Below are 6,451 nucleotides of genomic sequence, written 5' to 3'. Positions count from 1 at the left end.
CACTTCTGTGTGTGAGACATCCACGACACTGCACCACCTGCAAAGGTGAACACATAACCAGAAGTGGATCTCATACTATCCACATGCCCTGCATAGTCTAAATCTATGTACCCAAGTACACGCATGTCTCCTTTACCAAAGCAGATGCACATCTCCTTAGTACCCTTCATGTACCTCATGATGCACTTAACTGCCTCCCAATGCCTCTTTCTTGGATTAGCCATATACCGGCTAACAACTCCCACTGCAAATGCAATGTCTAGTCTAGTAGCTATCATAGCATACATAAGACTCCCAACTGCTGATGCATAAGGAACCTTGGCCATCATGGCCCTTTCCTCATCTGATTTGGGACTATCTGTATGACTCAGTTTCACATATGGAGGCAATGGAGTACTCGCTGACTTCCCCCCCTCCATATTGAAACGCTGTAATACTTTTGTAACATACTCTTTTTGTGAAAGCCAAAGGAGTTTCCTACTCCAATCACACATGATGCGCATACCAAGAATATGACCTGCAAGTCCCAAATCCTTCATATCAAAGGCCTCATGCAACTTGGCGTTTAATGCATCTAGCTCATAAGTATTCTTGCTAGCCAATAGCATATCATCCACATATAGTGCCAAGATTATTAGGCTATTATCCTTAGCCCTTTTAGTGTAGAGGCAGTGATCAATTTCACTCCTCCTAAAACCCTAGGACCGAATGAAAGCATCAAACTTCTGATACCATTCTCTAGGTGCTTGCTTAAGACCATAGAGACTCTTCTTTAGCTTGCAAACTAAATGCTCTTTGCCCTTTTCTTCAAAGCCTTCCGGTTGCACCATGTAAATTTCCTCGTGCAAATCCCCATGCAAGAAAGCTGTCTTGACATCCATCTGCATAAGCTCCATATCCTCTGATGCCACTAGTCCAAGCATGCATCTAAGTGTGGTCATCTTCACAACTGGAGAGAGTATCTCATCAAAGTCCACACCCTTCTCTTGCTTGAAACCTTTAGCAACCAAATGGGCCTTGTACCTAGGTACATCATCACCTGTGACCTCCATCTTGTAGACCCATTTACATGGCAATGCTTTCTTTCCATGTGGCAAAGAAACCAAGTCCCAAATCTTATTCTTCATAAGTGAACTCATCTCTGATTGCATAGCATACTCCCACTTGCGTTGATCCTCACGCATCATAGCCTCTCTGTAGCAAGAAGGCTCCCTGCAATCAGTAACCATCACATAGTCTACCCCTGGAATAAACTTATCAGGTGGTCTACACACTCTAAAAGATCTTCTCAAGGGCATTTCAGCTTGTTGTCCCATTTGCATATCAGCCACATTTGGCTCATCATTTCCACCAATAGATGATCCATCATCTACCCTTGATTGTATACCTATGGGAGTACTTGGTGGTACCATTTCTTGCACATTTGGTGCATGGACAGCTTGCTGTCTATCAACATAGGCAGGTGGATTCACATCCTGGAAAGTGATTCTCCTCATTTCCACATCCCTCATGGGTGCCTTATGCATCTTCTTCTCATTGAAGACCACATCATGGCTGCGTATGATCTTCTTTGCTTTTGGATCCCAGAGACGATAGCCCATCTCTGCACTTTCACCATAACCCAAAAAGATGCATTTCCTAGACATAGGATCTAGCTTCTTTCGAAGCTCTTTTGGCACATGTGCATATGACTCACACCCAAATATATGCAAATGAGAGTAAGAAGGCTTCTTGCCACTCCATGCCTCTTCAAGAATACCACCATCCAAACTCTTACTAGGTGATCTATTGATCACATGCACTGCAGTCTTCATTGCCTCAGCCCAAAAACCACCAGAAAGACTTGCATTGGAAAGCATGCATTGTAACCTTTCTTGAATGGTACGGTTCATCTTTTCTGTAACTGGATTTTGCTCTGGAGTACGAGGGGATGTGAGCTCCTTCTTAATCGCACGTGTATCACAGAAATGCTGAAAGTCATGAGAGAGATACTCTCCACCATTGTTAGTCCGTAGGCATTTAAGCATTCTACACGACTGATTCTCAACCAAGGCCCGCCATTTCTGAAATACCTGGAACACATTACTCTTCCGAGCTATAGCATAAGCCCACACTTTCCTAGTTGCATCATCAATGAATGTCACATAGTATTCAGCCCCGCCTAATGACCGTGTAGGCATGGGACCACATACGTCTGAATGCACCAAATCAAGCTTTTCAAACTCTTTCTTTCCCCTTCTTTTATGGGCTGATTTAGTCTGCTTCCCATAGAGACAGTGCTCACAAAATTCAAAATTAGAGAAACTCAAATGCGGTACATAACCCAAATGGCATAAGAGTTTCATTCCATTCTGGCTCATGTGCCCCAACCTACAATGCCACAAAGAAGTGCTTGGCTGCTCGGTTATTGCAACAACATGATCAAATACCCCTGATACATGTAAGGGATACAAAGTCCCACACTTGGCACCCCTGGCCAAAAGCATAGAGCCCTTTTGAATTTTCCAACTCTGAAAGCCAAAAGTGGTGTGAAAACCAGCATCATCTAGCTAACCCATTGAAATAAGACTCTTGGTCAACTTAGGCGCATGTCTCACATGTTTCAAAACAAATGCAGACCCATTTGCAAAAGAAAACTTTATGTCACCTGCTCCCACTATGTCACATTCATAGTCATTTCCAAGATGCACACAACCTGTCTTTCCACTGGCCCAAAAAGCTTCAGAGATACAAGAAATCCTTTTCATTATTGCTTGGCTTTCACTTTTTCCCACATCTTCAATCTAGATATATGCTAGATTTCACTTGTACCTATTCATATTGTATATATTGCATTAAATCTTATCTATTTGTATTTCAAAGAGATGAAATTATGAAAGTTCATAGATTGTGTTTGTATTAATAAAATGATTTCACACACATGTAGAGTCTATTTTTCATTTATTTATTATTCATAAGGTCATTTAGAAAAGGCAAAAAACAAAATAAATGAGCACCACAACAATAACAAAGCAGTGATATAATAGTATGGAAGTGGCATGAACATGCCTAGAAATCATATTCATAAACAACTCCTCTCTCAGAGCTAAATTTTTTGGTATGGTGTTATAATGTATCCAATGTCATTTGAGGTTGTGCCTACATAATGCTTCCATGGTGCCAAGCATGGAACACATTTCCCACATGCAGTTGTCTTCTCTACACAATTATTGGAGCTACTAATATAACTTGCCACATTAAATTTCTCAACCTCTCCTACAATCATTACCCTCTCTGCATTTGGTTGTATTCAATGATCCTCACAAAGTGGATACTTCTTTAGTCATGGATTGCATTGACCAAATATTTCCACGCATGGAAGTCAAACCGTGCTCCATAGTATGGAAACAAATCCACACCTTGTTGCACCTTTGGAATGGATAAACAATCATTTTCCTATACCTAGAATTGTAAAGCCTTCTATTGAATATATATAATGTTTATTGAATTCTAATTGCACTCCAATGGGTATTGGAAGACTCGGTGGCCAAATTTGTGACTTGCTTGGACACAAATTTGTTGAAGATATCCTTGGCATTGTCTTAGCCTCTCATTTTGTTGACTTCTCCATGCAAGCAATTTGCTCATTTCTTTGAGGGTCAACTTTGAATGGCATGAAAAATATGAAAGTATGTTAGTAAATAAATGACCCCAAAATCAATTAAAGCATTAGATTTACACTACAAGGTATTGATTGATTTTCAATGCAAATGCCAATAGGAACTACACTTATTTTTTTCCCAAAGGAAAAAGCGTCGATTTTACCTTTGGAATTACCATCAGTAAAGATTAGTCAGTATCACCTATTACATATGCTCCACACCCCACCCTCCTAGTAATGAGCAGTGGTCCAAGATGCTCAAGTTGTAAGGCCCCCATATGAGGAGAAGCCATGTGTGAGCCTGGGACATTGAATGGATCCTGACTTGCATGTCAAATGAGGTCTATCAATGAGACCGTTGATGGTAGAAAGGTGATTGTGTGGGAGCCCCTTATTCTTACTAGGGCTTGGGGGCTAGTTGGCCCCCAGCTGGGGGGTCTTAGAAGGGCCAACAGCCCCCCTGGTAGGGGTTTGGGGGTAGGAGCCCCCGAGGTGATGGTATAACGAATATTCCTTGAATATTCCATGAATGACTAGTCGGTTCCACCGACTAGGTTGACTAGTTGACTCCACCGACTAGGTTGACTGGTCGGTTCCACCGACTACATTATCCAACTATCGTCCTCATAGCTATAAAGAGGCAACCTCTCCAGTCCATTGCATTAGATCAGTTCAGATCAAATCAAATCTTCCAGCTAGTAGCTCTTCACTTAGTATCTATCTAGATCGCCATCTACTCCACTGTGGGAGTACATGCGTGGATGGAGCCATCATCTGTACTACATCAGTATTGAAGGAAAATTTTATTCCTCTCCAGTTTACTGTGTACTTTCTATTCTTTGTTCAGTTTCTGTTTTGTTGCATCGTATAATTTAACATCACCATCAGTATATATCAACATGCCAAGCCGTCGGTATATACTAGTTGACACTAATAAACCGTTGGTATAAACGAATGCTTAATAGGACAAAAAAGAAAACTTGGTGGGGCAAACACATGGGGGCAAAATGGGGCTTGTTTCAGCCCCACTATTATATGTGTTTTATTACAAGGTAAGTATTAAAACATGCCATCTGAGGTAATGCAATTTTCTTTTATGTTAAACTCTCAAATCCTATCTTATTACAAAATTTCCCTTTCGAAGAGGGTAGTACAAAATTTGAATATGAGATACAAAATGGTAAACTTGCTAAAGGTATGCTAAATTCAAGGTAAACTAGTAAGACGCATCCTCACCCTGAATTTCCTAGCCCACATCCTTGCCTCCACCTGATCCCTTGATGTCTCTCTCCCCCACATCCCCACTTGCAAGCTCCTCCTCTTCTACATCACCTAGGCTCTGGTTGGGTCGAAACTACCACCCTAAGAATGAAACAATTTAAAAAATGAGATTACAACTTAATTGACATAAGATCAATTATACAAGCATACATGCTTATGAACAACAATGATGAACGATCACCATAGCCCAATCAATGGGTGGAGTAGACTTACGTGATGAACGGCCACCATAGCCCAATCAAGGGGACGAGCATTTTCTGAGCGAAATCTTCCGAGCGTCCGAGCAAAGGAAAAAAAAATCTTCCAACTATGCATAAATATGGCAAAAATCGATCAGAAGAAAACATAGTTTCACTTAGAAATATGCAAAGTATTATAGCAATGCCTATTTTATACAAATATCTTTAGGTGAATCTGTAGGAATGGTGAGAGCATAATGGGATGGATTTTGAAGAAACCCACATGTAGAGTAGACTTCTCTATGAAAATTCCCTTATGATCCTTCTTACAACTTTTACTTAATAGGGGGTGACATTGAAAACCCTCTCTCAACCTATCTTCATGAAAGAGTTTCTTCAAAGAAAACTCATTGAAGCAAGCCATCCAGGTAGTTTCGCCAGCGAAACCCCTTTGAAGCAAGTCTCCCAAGGTAGTTTCGCTGGACAACACTTTTAAAAGTGACATAACTTTCATATCCAATGTCCAAATATAGTCATTCAACCACTCAAATTGATCAGAACACCCCATTTGAGCACATCTATGGAGTTATATTTTGGAAAATCTTTCATATATAGTATTAAATATTGCATTTATTTTATGAGAGTGATATATAAGCCTAAGTTAATACTTATTTATAGTAATTTAAACTTCTTTAGAAACATGTCCATAAATATGCTATAAAAACACTAAAAAGATATTGCCATATGATATAAATGTGTTAATAAGTAATTATATATGCATAGTATTATTACATTGAGAGTGATTATGAGGAATGTTTCTTAAAGGAATCAACACTTTTTTAAGGTAATAACAGGGGTACAAAGGGATGTCTCTAAATAAGAAAATTATGTTGTGTAAAAATGAATGAGTGACTAGTCTGTATATTTTTATGATAAAGGGATCTAGTTCTAGTGAAAATAAAATTGTAAAAACCATGTTTCCTAAAGAAAAACATTTTTAAAAATCTCTTGAAAAACACGCTCGGATAAACCTGCTCATAGGTTTTTGCTCGTAAAATTGACGCATCCCCCAATCAATGGGGTGTCTCTAGCATTCCATTTGTCTAGGGAATGGCTTTGCTTCTACTGCCCATGCATGTATGTACTCCTCATTTGTAGGATTTTAGCCAATCATTGTCAATCTAAATTAAGAGAGTCAGATGAAGTACCATATATGGGTAATTAAACAAATGGAATAAAAAATTATAAAAGAAATAGACTGACCACCAAGGCCTCACTGCCTAGCCTTCCATTAGTCCCGGGGTCCAAAGCATCTAAGGTGTTGAGATGGCTCCTCGTATCCTTCCTTTGA

Source organism: Dipteris shenzhenensis, chromosome 12, assembly GCF_047967505.1.
Source record: "Dipteris shenzhenensis isolate YYH24624 ecotype China chromosome 12, Dip_SZ_1.0, whole genome shotgun sequence".
NCBI lineage: Eukaryota > Viridiplantae > Streptophyta > Polypodiopsida > Gleicheniales > Dipteridaceae > Dipteris > Dipteris shenzhenensis.
This window is presented reverse-complemented; position numbering follows the sequence as displayed.